Source organism: Triticum dicoccoides, chromosome 7A (genome assembly GCF_002162155.2).
Source record: "Triticum dicoccoides isolate Atlit2015 ecotype Zavitan chromosome 7A, WEW_v2.0, whole genome shotgun sequence".
In the NCBI taxonomy this organism is placed as follows: domain Eukaryota; kingdom Viridiplantae; phylum Streptophyta; class Magnoliopsida; order Poales; family Poaceae; genus Triticum; species Triticum dicoccoides.
In genome coordinates this window covers 562,913,355-562,928,940 of record NC_041392.1, presented here as the reverse complement: position 1 = coordinate 562,928,940, position 15,586 = coordinate 562,913,355, and the positions used below count along the sequence as shown (strand labels likewise).

Genomic DNA, 15,586 nt, shown 5'->3' with positions numbered 1-15,586 from the left:
GGTTCCGGGTCGGGGGAGCCTGGGCTAGCAGGGTGGATGTCGTTCTTCTTTTCCGTTTGATTTCAGCCGTAGTCAGATCCTGATCTTCTGTATGTTGGCTGCTATGTATTGATGAACTGTTGTATTCATGTTGTATCTTGTGGCGAGTGTAAGCCTTTATCTTGTATTGTCATCTATTCAGTACATGGTATGTTGTAATGATATCCACCTTGCTATGCGCTTGAAATGTTGTTGTGCCCCAATCATGAGTTCATCACGTGATTGGGATAGAATCGCATATTGGGCGCTACATGTTGGTATCAAAGCCTTACATGCCTTAGGAGCCCCCTTGATTGATCGAACCGCTGCCCTTGTTGAGTCTAGAAAAAAACTATTTTGAGTCTTAGGATTATATATATCGGAGAGTAGGATTCTTTTTACTCCTCGGCCCCCTTCGTCGCTCTGGTGAGGTCTCCTGACGTAGATGTTTTGACTTTCCTCTCCTCATTTTCACTAAAAAATTAGGATCACGCAGGTATCTTGGGATCGTTTCGATATTCTTGTGACGAGAACATTGTACTTGGTGCCTCCTGACATTTAGGGGTTGTGGCAGTGTCCTGGAGAATTGAGCTTTGAGGTGTTGTCATCACAATTTTATCGTTGCAGTTCCGGTATACCTGAGTTTCGCCGACATCGAAAGTCTCTTATATGCAGTTAGTGGTGAGATAACCTCGACGCCACCCAGTACTGGGGCGGGAGTTCGGGAGTATTGCCACAGCTAGTATATCGGATGCATTTCGAAGGTCGAGGTACATGATTTCCGGAGTTTTCTTGGTTATGTGTTTACGGATGGATACGGTTGGAGTGTAGGGCTTGTTTGTTCTGTGATATACATTGTGCCTCCCTGTATCCCCAACACCAGATTGCATAACCAGAAAGTTTCGGGAGTTTTTAGGTGGGAATTCAAGTATCACGTAGGATATCTTTCCAAGAGACACATGATACGATATGGGGTCTATCATATGTTTGTTTCCGGCTTATTCCGCAAGCCAATCCTTTGTTTTTTTTAGTTGTGGTATTCGAGTTGCTTCGAAGTCAAATGTGGATTCCATACCTTTTCTAAACGGTGTTCTCATATTTAAATGTGGATACTAATCCTTCTTGTTATCGAGATTGTCATGTGAATTCTTTTCCAACCGGTTCGCTTCTCGTCAAGATGATCCTATCATTTTCCCCATTCGCAAGATCACCTCTCAGTTTTCCCAACATTGTTCGTTTCATCCGTCCCCAAGTTGCCCTTGTTTTCCCGCCCTCCCACCCTTTCTCTTCAAAGACTCAGAGGTACCAAATCAACTATCCATTTTATTCATGATAAGTCTCTCCATTTTTTTCCTTCAATGTTCTTATCCGGTGTTTCCATGTGAAGATGCTCAACAGTTTCAAGTTCATCATTCATCATTCTTTTCTTCTCCGGTGGATTCAATTCAAGCTTTCAGCGTTGATCATACCATTTCCTCTTTTTCCAAATGAGTTCTCATGCCGGTGCACCCCATAAAAGTTCACTTCTTGCTATTCATTTGTTCTGGAGTGCTGAAGATATCTCAGAAGGCTCGTCTTTTCATTCAAGATACGTTCAACCTATTTAGAGGTTGTTATCTCATTCAAGCCATTTAATTCAACCGGTGCAAATCTCTCTTTTAAAATCATTCAATGATGCTTTCTTTTGAATGGGCCCTAACCCATAGGTATTTTCCAAGGATCTTACCTGACTCTTCTAATTTATCCAGAGCGACTCCGAAATTTCTTTTCAAAAGCGTGACGTAAGAATGAATTTTCATCATTCAAATGCCTTCTCCAAGATCGCTTTCAAAACATTTTTATCGTTGGTTCAACAATTCTATTCTCCATTTCGGAATATCTCAACAATTTTAGTGGTGGTTCTCGTCGTCACCAAAGAAGAGTTTCTCTTAAATCTTGTCCATTCTCTTGAAGATTCATGGTTATAGCTTCATGCTGTCCTCTCAAATTGTTCCGATCATCAGGAATTCTTTTCACCCATCCAGAGCAATTCAGAAGTCCTTTCAGTTTGATTCTTCGGAGCCCATCATCTCAGAATTATTCATTCTCAGCTTCGGCTCTCGTTCTCCAAATCATACCGGTGCATCGTTCAAGTATTCTCTAGCCAGCTCATGATCTCTTTGTTCTCCCGTATAAAATTTCCCCAAGTATCTTTGTTCGTTTTCAAATTCTTCCCAACAATTCATTCTTTATCTTCGTTGATTTTCAGATTCTTACGGTGATTCGTCCAACATTTCTCTTTCGTTGTTATCATATCAACTCATCCGTTCTTTCCAAAATCCTACCGGTGAGTCGTTCAAGATTTTACCAAGTTTGAGCTATATCTCTCCTCAATCCTTTTCAACAAGAATAAGTTGCATGCCAAATCCATTTGTTATTAATCAAATTTGATGAGGATAAGCATAACATAATTCTTATTCTTGTTTCATCGAGTAAATTTAATTCCTTATTCCGAAGGTTCATCAAAATTCTCGGTTCCAAGTTATTCATCTTTCTTGTCTGGAGTTCAAAGTTTTCTCATTTCGTAGCTCCATCTAAATCATTGCAAGGCTTCACCTTGTGTTTTCAACTTCTCTTTCCTTTTGTTTGATCATTCTTTTGTTACCGGTGTTCTCACGAAGGCTCAACATGGTGGTTCGTCTAGGATACCTTTCATTCTTCAATTGTTCTTCAAGTCTTCTCTCGAAGTTATGATCCGCCAAGCTATACTCTAAAATAAACATGGTGCTCAACACATGTTTCGTTGAGGAGTTCAACTATTCTTCTTCTTGCATTCCGAAGTGCAATTCTTTCTGCCTTATCTTTGGAGGTGGTGTTATGCCATTCATCACAATTTACCTTTGTGTGTCATGGTTCACAGATAGTCAAGAATGAGATATTGTAAACCCATCATTTTTTCTCTTCGTCCAGGAGATCTTTTCAACCCATCCATCTCTTCGTTGGTGTTATCTTGGCATAGGTTTCACTTAAAGCCTTCCCTAAGGAATGTTGCTAATTGTGGTGTCTATTGATAATCCAAGTTTCCTCCTATTCTCGTGGTGAAAAAAGTTTTTCATCTCTTTGGTGCTCCCAATCAAATCAATGGTTTCCGTTAGTGGTCGTTTGTCACCTCATAATGTTGAGATGTTTCCATAAGCCCACTACAAGCTTATTAATTTCGTTGTTGGTTTTCCAACAACTCCGTTCTAACCTTCTTGCAAGGATGCTATATCAAATTCATTTGAGGTAGAAGATGTTGTCGTCTCCGTTCTTTTCATTCCATTCGTTCTTTTGTCCCGGAGGCATTGTGTTGTTGCTCTCGTCAAGTATCTTCCTATCTTGTCAAGTTATTGTTCTATTCATTCCATGTTCAGCTTGAGGGTTGTCAAAATTATGTCATTCTTGTTCCTTGGCTATCTCATTATACCAGTGTGGTTTCATATTCTTTTGGTTCGTTAAGCTCTTGTTTCATGTCTTACAACCCACACGTTTCTCATAATGTTCCTTGTTCCTCTTTTCTAATGGAGCTTTTCAATCCCATTCATCTCCATTGTATTCTTTGTTTCAAGTTGTCCAACCTCTTAAGGTTCGTGGTTTCACTCGTTTGTCAAAGAAGCAACTTTGTTTTACCTCTTCCTCTTCCGTTTCTCTCCGGTGCCATCCTTAGATCTCGGGACGAGATCTCTTGTAAGTGGGGGAGTGTTGTGACGACCCGAGACCGACGCTCCAGATGCCTTCCAGTTATTTCATTGTTGCCGTGTGTTTTATTTGCTTTTTGCATTCATCATGTCATCATGAGCATTGCATCAACTTGTTTTCATAAAGCTTGCATACGTTCATAGTTGTCGCGTTCCCCCCTTGTCTCCGTTGACTTTTCTCAGACCAACCGGGTTCTCGTTTCCCTCTTGTTTGATCGCCTTACCTATCTGCACAGCCATGGACCCCCCCCCTTCGCAACCTCGCGTGTGCGCTCGAAACTACCCCGGACCCGAACCGCTCAGTCATCACCGGTGGATTCGGATCATCTCCAAACATCTATAAAACATCTCTGTTTTCTTATTTGAACTCCCTACCTATTTATTTCTCGACCGTCCGATTTCGGTCTGAGAGACCTAGATAGCCCCTACCATATTTCCACAGATATATAAGCAGATCAACCCTAGCCTAGTCTTCTATCACATCCATCTTTTCCCATCGCGCCGCCACTAGCTCCACCTGGTCTCCTCCTTTCTCGGGATCTTGCCCGATCCACCCAATTGATCCTGCCAACACCTCCTTGTTTTCCCCAGCCACACAATCAGATCCACCTTCTCCACTCCACTCCTCCCCTCGATCCCACCAAGCTATTGCCCGAGGCCCCGAGTAGGAGTGCTCGGACTCGTCTCCCTACGCTGCCATTCGCCACGCCGGCTACCTTGCCCAGTGCTCAAGCACCACCACGCCGCCCCTTCCCTTCCCTTCCTTCGCCTGCCTTCTTCTCGTTCTCCTCTGCTTCCCTCTCCCGCTCTCATCTCTCTCTCTCGTTTTTATCAGGAAGATGACCATGGTGCCCAAGCCCTGCCCCGTCCACCTCGCCCTGCTAGATCCCAACCGGCCGGAACTCCCCTGCGCCTCAAGACCGACCCTGCGTCGCCACTGCACCGGTGTCGTCTGCATCTCGCGGCGTCGCGCCAGCCGTCTCCCTGGTGGCTAACCGCCTCGACCTCCTCTGCAAGGACAAGTCGGGCTCCTCCTCTCCTTCTTCCCCGAGGTGCCCGAACCAGCCCAGCCGCTGTCATCGCGCACTCGCGCCGGAGCCAAGGGGGCCCCGACGCCCTCCAGATTCCCTGCGCCCCTGTCTCCTTCCTCTGTTTCTCTCTCGATCTCTCTCATCCCTCTCTATCTTTTCTTCAACAGGAGCTCCCGCAAGACGCCAGGAACGAGATCCCATGCTCGGCTTCGTCTCCTCCGCCCGCCGGCCGCACCTCATCTCCTCCCGTGCGCCTCCATCATGCAACCAGCCGTGCCTCCCCGCCGGCGACGAGCAGCAGCACCGGCAGGACTCCGCTGCCTTACCTGAAGCTGTCGGCTTCCTCCGCGCCCTCGCACCCTGCCGGACCCCCTGCTCGACCTCGGCTTCCCGTGCCTGCGCCATCGTGCCTCGTCGTTGCCGCCTCTCCGTTCACACCGCCGCGCCCAGCTCCCCTGCTCACCAGCGCCAAGTCCCTATCATCGCTGCTCTGCTCCCTGTCGAGCAGAGGATGCTCGCTCGTCCCAGTCGCATTGACCGCATCGAACCACGACACGTGAGCACCCGTGGGTCGGCCTCCTCCACGCCAAGTCCCAGCGCGCCCCTTCGCGGCCTGCCCAACCTCCTTCCCACCGAACTGGGCCATGGCCCATGGTGAGCAGCACCCAGCCCCTCTCATGTGCTTGTTGGGCTAGACAGTTTCAGCCCGTGCGATTTTTTCCATTTATCCAGTGCATGCATAATTACAGGAGGATGCCATTATATTAAATTTCTCATAAATAAATAACCGTGCATCAGATTAAAATGTTTTATGTATGTAAAATGCTTAGAATTTTGTATAGTTTCATAATATGCCACTTTCATCTATGTTAAAGATGTTTAAAATGTTGTTTGCATGTATTTTTCATAATGACTTGTTAAAATGCTTTATTTCATAACTAAATAGCCGTAGTTCCGAATCTAATAAACTTTATATGTATTTGGAGTGGAAAATGCATAGATTAACATGGTGGCCTTATGTTGCATGTTTAACTACTCTAAAATTGTGTTTAGGGCAGGGCAGTACCAAATTGGAAATATGCATATGAGGATTTTCCGGAATTGTTGTTTGTTGTTTCCGGCCTCATTAAAACTTGCCTAGATAGGTAGTTTAATTATGCTTCACTTCTTGCCATGTTTAACAACACTTAATATTGTTGAGTACATAAACGAGAGTTAATTTAATAATTAAATGTGGTGTTTCTCCAATATGCAACTTGTTGCATATTGAGCTCCACTTAATTTATAGTATTGTTTGTTGCACTTTGCCATGCCATGCATCATTAAACCGGACATGCATCATACTTGATTGTAAATCATGCCGCGCTTATGTGGGTAATACCCTACTTCCTGCTTGATTGATCTTGATGATATGAGTATTACAAGAGTTGATCTACCACGAGATCGGAGAGGCTAAACCCTAGAAGCTAGCCTATGGTATGATTGTCGTTGTCCTATGGACTAAACCCTTCGGTTTATATAGACACCGGAGGGGGCTAGGGTTACACAGAGTCGGTTACAAGGGAGGAGATATACATATCCAAATTGCCAAGCTTGCCTTCCACGCAGAGGAGAGTCTCACCCGGACACGGGATGAAGTCTTCAATCTTGTATCTTCATAGTCGAACAGTCCGGCCAAGGTATATAGTCCGGCTGTCCGAGGACCCTCTAATCTAGGACTCCCTCAGTAGCCCTTGAACCAGGCTTCAATGACACGAGTCCAACGTGCAGATTGTCTTCGGCATTGCAAGGCGGGTTCCTTCTCCAAATACTCCATAGAAGAATTTGAGCACAATGATAGTGTCGGCTCTGCAAAACAAATTCCACGTACCATCGTAGAGATTATAATATTTCCACAAATCTAATCTGCTGACAACTTTTCATAATGTGACATCACGCCATGGCCCCGGTTATTATTCAAACTGTTTTTCTCAACCAGCTACTACACATATTGCGAGGCAGTTTTCTTGGCACGTCTTGTCGAAGCAGAGATTGTGTCCCCTTATCCCGGGATCCTCATCAATACGGGTGTGGGTAACCCAACCGCGCCATCAATCACGGCGCTTGGGGAATAAGCGAATTTACCAGGCAGATGGGGAGGCGCATAGTTTATTCCGCCCTTATAAAGGGGTAAGGGTTCCACCTTTTTACCCACGCCTTCTTCTGTCCTGCCCATCCATTCTTGCGCACTCGAGATCCAGCGCCCAAGTTCGCATTTTCTCTGAAGAACCACTCCAAATATGTCCGGAGCGGGAGCCAAGTGGATGGCCTCTACCGTCCGGAAGAAGGACATCATGAAACTTCGGGAGGCAGTTATCTAGCCTAGAAAATCGGCCACCGTCTCCCGACGGCGGGACAGATCGTCCCTACCCCGGAACCCCACGAAAGGGTCGTATTCCTCCCTCATTTTATCCACGGGCTAGGGTTTCCCCTCCACCCATTTATTCACGACATCATGTATTATTACAAGATCAATTTTCATGATCTATCCCCCAATTGCTTCCTCAACATCTCGACATTCATTGTTGTGTGCGAGACTTTTCTCCACATCCCGCCACACTTTAGCTTATGGCTGAAGATCTTTAATGTGAAGCCCAAGGTAGTGGGCGGTGAGCACGCTGAGTGCGGGCGTGTTATGGTGAGCAAGATGCCCAACATCACATGGACAATAGGTACCTTCAATGATTTCGTCAGGGAGTGGCACTAGAGTGGTTTTACATTACTGAGCCGCGCGGCGCGAAGTGGGCCGCTGCTCCCGAGTTCCGATCCGGAGCCCCTCTACGGCTCACGTCCTAGCTCAAGAAGGGTCTGGACTGGTCTTCATCTGACGAACTGTTGGCGCTCCAGACGCGCGTCAAGGATATGGATGACAAGAATATCGAACTTGTCAATGTAGTCCAGGTGATGTTAGTCCGTCGGATCCTACCTTGTCAACACCAGACTTGCAATCTATCGGAATTCGATCTGGCCAAGCACCAGACCCTGCGAGAGCTCTTTGGCTCCTCGCACGAAGACATCTGGAAGGTGCTTTTTAAGCCCGGCAAATCATGACCGGACTCGGCCGAGGACTGTGGGTACCAACTGTCCCGCCCTGCAAGCTCGGTAAGTTACCATACATTTTATTCGCATAACTCAAGGGAAATTCTTAATGTGTTTTACACAACTCTCCTAGGGCTAGACGAAGAAGGCGGGGCGGATCCAATGTCCGGCCCTGCTGCTCAAAGAACCGGCCGGCCCACTTCTGACGAAGATGTTGGACCCGGCGCCTTACAAGGTGCTAGAGAAGAAGACCGAAAAGGAGGCCAAAAAGACCCGGGGCGGCCTTCGTCACTGTGCCCGACCCGCCTCCGAAGAGGACGACGAGGAGGAAGATGAATCCCCAGCAGGGGGAAGAAAGAAGAGAACGGCCTCCGTACACTTGGAGGCCGAGTCGCCTAAAAGGGGAAAATTCTTCTTCCGAAAGAGTCCACTGCCGTCGCCGATAGCAGCCCGACGTGGGATCCTAGGGCCCAGCCCCTAGTGAACTCGTAAGTACATAAAATCCAAACACATTCATGTGTCCAGACCCATCATGGCATAGTATTTTAACCTGAGCCATATTTTTTGTAGTCCGACGGGGTCCCGTTCCGAACAATCCCCATCCGAGGACTTGTTGAGCTCGGATGCTATGGAGAGCGGGACGCCTCCGAAGGCCCCTCCCCCAAACATGTGATCAACACCGAGGCTTCATCCCAGAAGGACTCCGTCCAAGGAGGGGCGGAGAAAATCGTGAAGGTGGCGCCTGGAGGTCAAACCTCAGGGGCCGGATACATGGGGGCGAAGATCCCCACAGGAGTCGATGGCGGGGACCATCTTGAATTCTGCCCCCAGCCGGACACAGTTTTGTAGACCAATGCGGCTTCGGAATCAAGCAGGCGGCCTTCCTCGGCTGGCGAGGGCATCCCTATTCCACCGGTAACCTCTGTCCAACCAGAGGCGTCGGGTGCTTTATTGGCGGCGCTGAAGAGCGCCTCCATCATCGATGAACACTGTGCCCTTAAGGATGCGGTGATTGAGAAGATTCGGTCCGCTAAAAATGGACTAAATGAAGCATGTATCGACCTTATAACAGGTTTTGAGGTATGTTTTATATGGTTTCGAAGAGTGTCATAGTATGGATAGTATCCCGTGATACACTGTCCGGTGAATGAAAGAACCGGACAGAGGATCAAATATATTTTTCGCAGGAATTCTCATTTGATGACATCTATCTCTATTCTTTTGTAAGCAGGCGTCTGTAGCGGCTACTGCCGCTCATACCGCGGAGGTTTTTGGACTGAATCAAAGTCTGGAGTGGGCCGAAGCGGAGCTTGGCCGGTTAAAAAGGCAGTTGGAAGATCAACAAGTTTTACACAAATCTTGTTTGCGTTTAGTGCGAACGAATTTTCAGTATGATAGAATATGTGTCATGATTTGTGCCAGGGGTGATGACCAAAGTCGAGGCTCTGAAGAAGGTTGTTGCCAAGCTGAGGAAAAGGCAGCCGCAGAGTAGGCTCTTCGTGAGAAGCACGAGGCCAAGGTTGTGGAAGCTAAGCGAGAGCTCCAAGAGGCCATGAAAAAATGCGAGACCCTGGAGCGGAGTTTAACGGAGAAAGAATCCGAACTCGCCAGGTCTTATCAGGCCGTGTGCGATGCTCGTGGGGAAACCCAAGACGCCCTACAAGAGATCCAAGAGGCGAGGGAGATCACGGCGGGTAAGGTCTTTTTCCATGTAAAGCAAGTATTTCAGAAGAAAATTATGCTTTCTAATTTGAAGTTCAGATTTCTCCAGGGATATTTGCGGAACTTCCTCGCAGCATATCGGATGCCGCCCAATTCTACCGAGCCGAAGAGGGGAATACTATGGATAAGCTCTTCTGGCCGCAGTATCTGGCACCGAATTATCCGGTGCCTTTTACCGATCAACTGAAACAGCTGATCAAACTGCATAAGGCGGCCGAACTAGCCATAAAGGATTTGATTATCCGGCTATGACCCGCCGAGCCGATTCCAGGCAGCTACTTCGGGCTTGTGAAGCGACTTGTTAGTGCCTGCCCTCGACTTAACGTCATCAAGCAGTCGGTCTGTATAGAAGGTGCACGATTGGCCTTTGCCCGCGCAAAGGTGCACTGGGGGAAGATGGATGCTGAAAAGCTGATGACCGAGGGACCGCCAGAGGGAAAGGAGCATCGCAAGCCCGAATTGTATTATGAAAGTGTCCTGAAAGGATCCCGCCTTGCGGCGGAGCAATGCACCAAGGATATTGTATTTCCATGAATATAGTCATGTTGTCCTTTGTAATGTGTGAACAAGGTCATTTCTATTATTTATTGCCTGTTATAAAAGTTTACCCTCCTGCGCGGCCGTTTTATATATTAAACCTGAGAATTGGCCAATCGTCGGCTTCTGCCCCCTCATAAGAAATACGGGGGTGTTCGGGATAAAACCTGATCACTCTTTACCCCAGTGCTGGGTCCTTTTAAGGAGGTGTTCAGCACAGCGAACCAGGCAATAGGACTATAGGGCTTTATCTTCTCACTTAGCCATAGGAGCATTAGGAAGGTAGGCGCAGCCCCTGGTGTTCGGAAGACCGCACGAGGGGCTCTATAGGCGCATGATCGGAAGAAGAACTGATCCATCACACGCTGCATTGGTTATGGCATTATGCGGGAGAAATCCTTAAAGATTTTACACCCTCTCGAACAGCTGACCAGCTCTCGCCATATCATGACATTCAGTTTTCGGCTTTCTCTACTGAGGTGCTCGTCCGGAAGAACTGGGACACAATCGTAGTAGTTCTTCCTGTGCCGCCTTAGCCGATATAGCGGAACGTAAGGCAGCAAAACATGGGAGCCGGGCAAACCCAGCATTTGACCCAAGACATGATTCGGAGCTGATGCATATAATGCTATAAGTTTGGGGTGCCGAACTTCCGTGAAGGTGTTCAGACTTTATTGCCATATTATGGGTAAAACGAAGCCCCTGGCAAAGGCATATCACGGTGTACGGATGCCACTTAACAAAAGAGTTTCAATAAGAAATAACAGCAAATAAGCATCATATAAATCCACATGTTGTATTTGAATAATACGTCGAAGCGTATGAGTACAGGTAATGTGATAAAAAGGGGAATATGACTGTGGAACCTGCTGGGACCGGGGAGGAAGAAGATGTGTGCAGATCCGGAGTATAGCCGGATAGACGTCACAAGGAATCTAAAGATTCCCTTGTGCGTTCGAACTGTTACCATGTCACCAGTCCCGGTCTGCGCAAAGGTGAGATGGCAAAGGAAATGTAAGAAATATTTGTGTGCCAGAGAGCGGTTGAGCCGCGATATGTGGCATGTTCTGTACTTCGCCGGAATGTTTAGTTGAGCCCTGGACGATCCGGGCTATCCTGCCGTGAAGTAGTTCGAACTACTTTGGATGTGTCCGGGGTTTTGGCGGTCGACTCAAGATTTGACTGAAAGGTGCCCTCCATTGCTTCTGCTGTTAAAGCGGCGGCGAACTCTATGGTACCGAGGGAGAGTTCGGCCCCGCCATTAACCGTGATGACACCGCGCGGACCGGGCATCTTGAGTTTATGGTAGGCATAATGTGGCACCGTGTTGAATCGAGTGAACGCAGTTCGCCCGAGCAGTGCCTGATAATCACTGTGAAAGGGGACGATGTCGAAGATTAACTCTTCGGCATGGTAATTGTCTGGTGATCCGAAGACTACCTCGAGGGCGATGGAGCCGGTACAGCTGGCCTCGACGCCTGGTATAATACCTCTAAAGGTGGCTTTAGTGGGTTTGATCATCGAATGATCGATTCCCATCTTGTGCACTGTGTATTGGTAAAGCAGATTTAGACTGCTGCCTCCGTCCATAAGGACTTGTGTGAGGTGGAACCCGTCAATTATTGGGTTGAGGACTAGTGCGGCTGGATTGCCGCGACTGGTGTTGACCGGATGATCCATTTGGTTGAAGGTGATTGGCCCTAGTTTGTATTGCAGGCTGACTGGTTTCGTTAGGTCGACATCCCTAAGGGTGTGCATACGGTCCGGGTTGGGGAGTGTGGGTGGCGTTTACCATATTCACCGTTTGGATATGCTGGAGAGATTTCTTTTGCCCTCCTCTATTCGGTGATCTGGGCTCCTCGTCGTTGTCATCGCTTTGAGACCCCTTACCTTTGTTTTTGGCTCCTAACCTGCCCTCTTGTTTGAAGACCCAACATTCTCTGTTGGTATGATTGGCTGGTGTTCCTGGTTTGCCATGAATTTGGCATGGACGGTCGAGTATGCGGTCCAAACTGGACGGACCCGAATTGTCATTTTTGAGTGGCCATGTCCGTTGACCGGACTTAGAACTATTAATCCGGCATTGACTGCCATGTCTTTGACGCTTTCACCATGTTTGCGGCGTTTGTGTTTGTTGTGCCAGGGTTTGCCGTTGCTATCTCTGGCCTTTGATTTGCCAGTATTGCTTGATGTGTTGTTGCTACGAGCCAACCAGCTATGCTCGCCCGCGCAGAAGCGGGTCATGAGTGTAATGAGGGCTGCCATGGACTTTGGCTTCTCTTGTCCAGATGTCGGGCGAGCCACTCCTCACGGATGTTATGTTTAAAGGCCGCTAGGGCTTCAGCATCCGGACAGACCATAATTTGGTTCTTTTTGGTTAGGAACCGGGTCCAGAATTTCCTGGCTGACTCTCCGGGCTGTTGTGTTATGTGATGAAGGGAATATGCCCTAGAGGCAATAATGAAGTTATTATTTATTTCCTCATATCATGATAAATGTTTATTATTCATGCTAGAATTGTATTAACCGGAAACATAATACATGTGTGAATACATAGACAAACATTATGTCACTAGTATGCCTCTACTTGACTAGCTCGTTGAATCAAATATGGTTAAGTTTCCTAGCCATAGACATGAGTTGTCATTCGATTAACGGGATCACATCATTAGAGAATGATGTGATTGACTTGACCCATTCCGTTAGCATAGCACTTGATCGTTTAGTTTGTTGCTATTGCTTTCTTCATGACTTATACATGTTCTTATGACTATGAGATTATGCAACTCCCGTTTACCGGAGGAACAGTTTGTGTGCTACCAAACGTCACAACGTAACTGGGTGATTATAAAGGTGCTCTACAGGTGTCTCCAAAGGTACTTGTTGGGTTGGCGTATTTCGAGATTAGGATTTGTCACTCCGATTGTCGGAGAGGTATCTATAGGCCCACTCGGTAATGCACATCACTATAAGACTTGCAAGCATTGCAACTAATGAGTTAGTTGCGGGATGATGTGTCACGGAACGAGTAAAGAGACTTGCCGGTAATGAGATTGAACTAGGTATTGAGATACCGACGATCGAATCTCGGACAAGTAACATACCGATGACAAAGGGAACAACGTATGTTGTTATGCGGTTTGACCGATAAAGATCTTCATAGAATATGTAGGAGCCAATATGAGCATCCAGGTTCCGCTACTGGTTATTGACCGGAGACGTGTCTCGGTCATGTCTACATAGTTCTCGAACCCGTAGGGTCCGCACACTTAAAGTTCGATGACGGTTATATTATGAGTTTATGTGTTTTGATGTACCGAAGGAGTTTGGATTCCCGGATGAGATCGGGGACATGACGAGGAGTCTCGAAATTGTCGAGACGTAAAGATCAATATATTGGACTACTATATTCGGACATCGGAAAGGTTCCGAGTGATTTGGGTATTTTCGGGAGTACCGGGGAGTTATGGGAATTCGTATTGGGCCTTAATGGGCCATACGGGAAAGGAGAGAAAGGCCTCAAAGGGTGGTCGCACCCCTTCCCATGGGCTGGTCCGAATTGGACTAGGGAGGGGGCGCCCCCTTCCTTCCTTCTCCTTTTCCCTTCCCTTTCCTTCCCTCCTACTCCTACTACTTGGAAGGGCTCCTAGTTCTACTAGGAAAGGGGGAATCCTACTCTCGGTGGGAGTAGGACTCCCCTAGGACGCGCCATAGAGAGGGCCGGCCCTCCCCCTCCTCCACTCCTTTATATACGGGGGCAGGGGCACCCCAAAGACAACAATTGATCTCTTGATCTCAGCCGTGTGCGGTGCCCCCCTCCATCATAATCCACCTCGATCATATCGTAGCGGTGCTTAGGCGAAGCCCTGCGTCGGTAGAACATCATCATCATCACCACGCTGTCGTGCTGACGAAACTCTCCCTCAACACTTGGCTGGATCGGAGTTCAAGGGACGTCATCGAGTTGAACGTGTGCAGAACTCGGAGGTGTCGTACGTTCGGTACTTGATCGGTCGGATCGTGCAGACGTACGACTACATCACCCGCGTTGTGCTAACGCTTCCACTTTCGGTCTACGAGGGTACGTGGACAACACTCCCCCCTCTCATTGTTATGCATCACCATGATCTTGCGTGTGCGTAGGAACTTTTTTGAAATTACTACGTTCCCCAACAGTGGCATCCGAGCCAGGTTTTATGCGTTGATATAATATGCACGAGTAGAACACAAGTGAGTTGTGGGCGATATAAGTCATACTGCTTACCAGCATGTCACACTTTGGTTCGGTGGTATTGTTGGATGAAGCGGCCCGGACCGACTACGCGTACGATTACGCGAGACTGGTTTTACCGCCGTGCTATGCACACAGGTGACTAGCGGGTGTCAGTTTCTCCAACTTTAGTTGAACCGAGTGTGGCTACGCCCGGTCCTTGAGAAGGTTAAAACATCACTAACTTGACAAACTATCGTTATGGTTTTGATCGTAGGTAAGAATGGTTCTTGCTCAGCCCATAGCAGCCACATAAAACTTGCAACAACAAAGTAGAGGACGTCTAACTTGTTTTTGCAGGGCATGTTGTGATGTGATATGGTCAAGACGTGATGAGATATAAGTTGTTGTATAAGATGATCATGTTTTCTTGAAGTTATCGACAACTGGTAGAAGCCTTATGGTTGTCTCTTTATTGCATAAGATGCAAGCGCCAAATAATTGCTTTACTTTATCACTATGCGATAGCAATAGTTGCAAGAGCAATAGTTGGCGAGACGACCATGTGACGACACATTGATATAGATCAAGATGATGGAGATCATGGTGTCAAGCCGGTGATGATTGAAATCATGACGATGCTTTGGAGATGGAGATCAAAGGCACAAGATGATGGTGGCCATATCATGTCACATATTTTGATTGCATGTGATGATTATCTTTTATACATCTTATTTTGCTTAGTTCGACGGTAGCTTTATAAGATGATCTTTCACTAATTATCAAGGTACAAGTGTTCTCCCTGAGTATGCACTGTTGCGAAAGTTCTTTGTGCTGAGACACCACGTGATGATCGGGTGTGATAGGCTCTACGTTCAAATACAGCGGATGCAAAACAGTTGCACACGCGGAATACTCAGGTTAATCTTGATGAGCCTAGCATATAATAGATATGGCCTCGGAACACTGAGACCGAAAGTTCGAGCGTGAATCATATAGTAGATATGATCAACATAGTGATGTTCACCATTGAAACTACTCCATCTCACGTGATGATCGGACATGGTTTAGTTGATATGGATCACGTGATCACTTAGAGGATTAGAGGGAAGTCTATCTAAGTGGGAGTTCCTAAGTAATATGATTTATTGAACTTAAATTTATCATGAACTTAGTCCTGGTAGTATTAGCATATCTATGTTGTAGATCAATAGCTCGCACTTAGCTCCCCTATTTTATTTTTGATATGTTCCTAGAGAAAACTAAGTTAAAAG

At 47.0% G+C, this 15,586-nt stretch overlaps 1 long non-coding RNA gene across 2 annotated transcripts; it reads left to right on the top strand.

The window, feature by feature from the left end:
- The first annotated feature begins 5,276 nt into the window (after window positions 1–5,276).
- On the top strand, window positions 5,277–9,753 carry LOC119328386. 2 transcript variants are annotated; one of them, XR_005158946.1, is made up of 3 exons: window positions 5,277–5,419; window positions 9,075–9,537; window positions 9,615–9,753. It is a non-coding gene; the product is annotated as an uncharacterized LOC119328386 (long non-coding RNA). The 2 variants fall into 2 exon arrangements; XR_005158947.1 differs by having other exon boundaries at window positions 9,605–9,753.
- The last annotated feature ends 5,833 nt before the right edge of the window (window positions 9,754–15,586 follow it).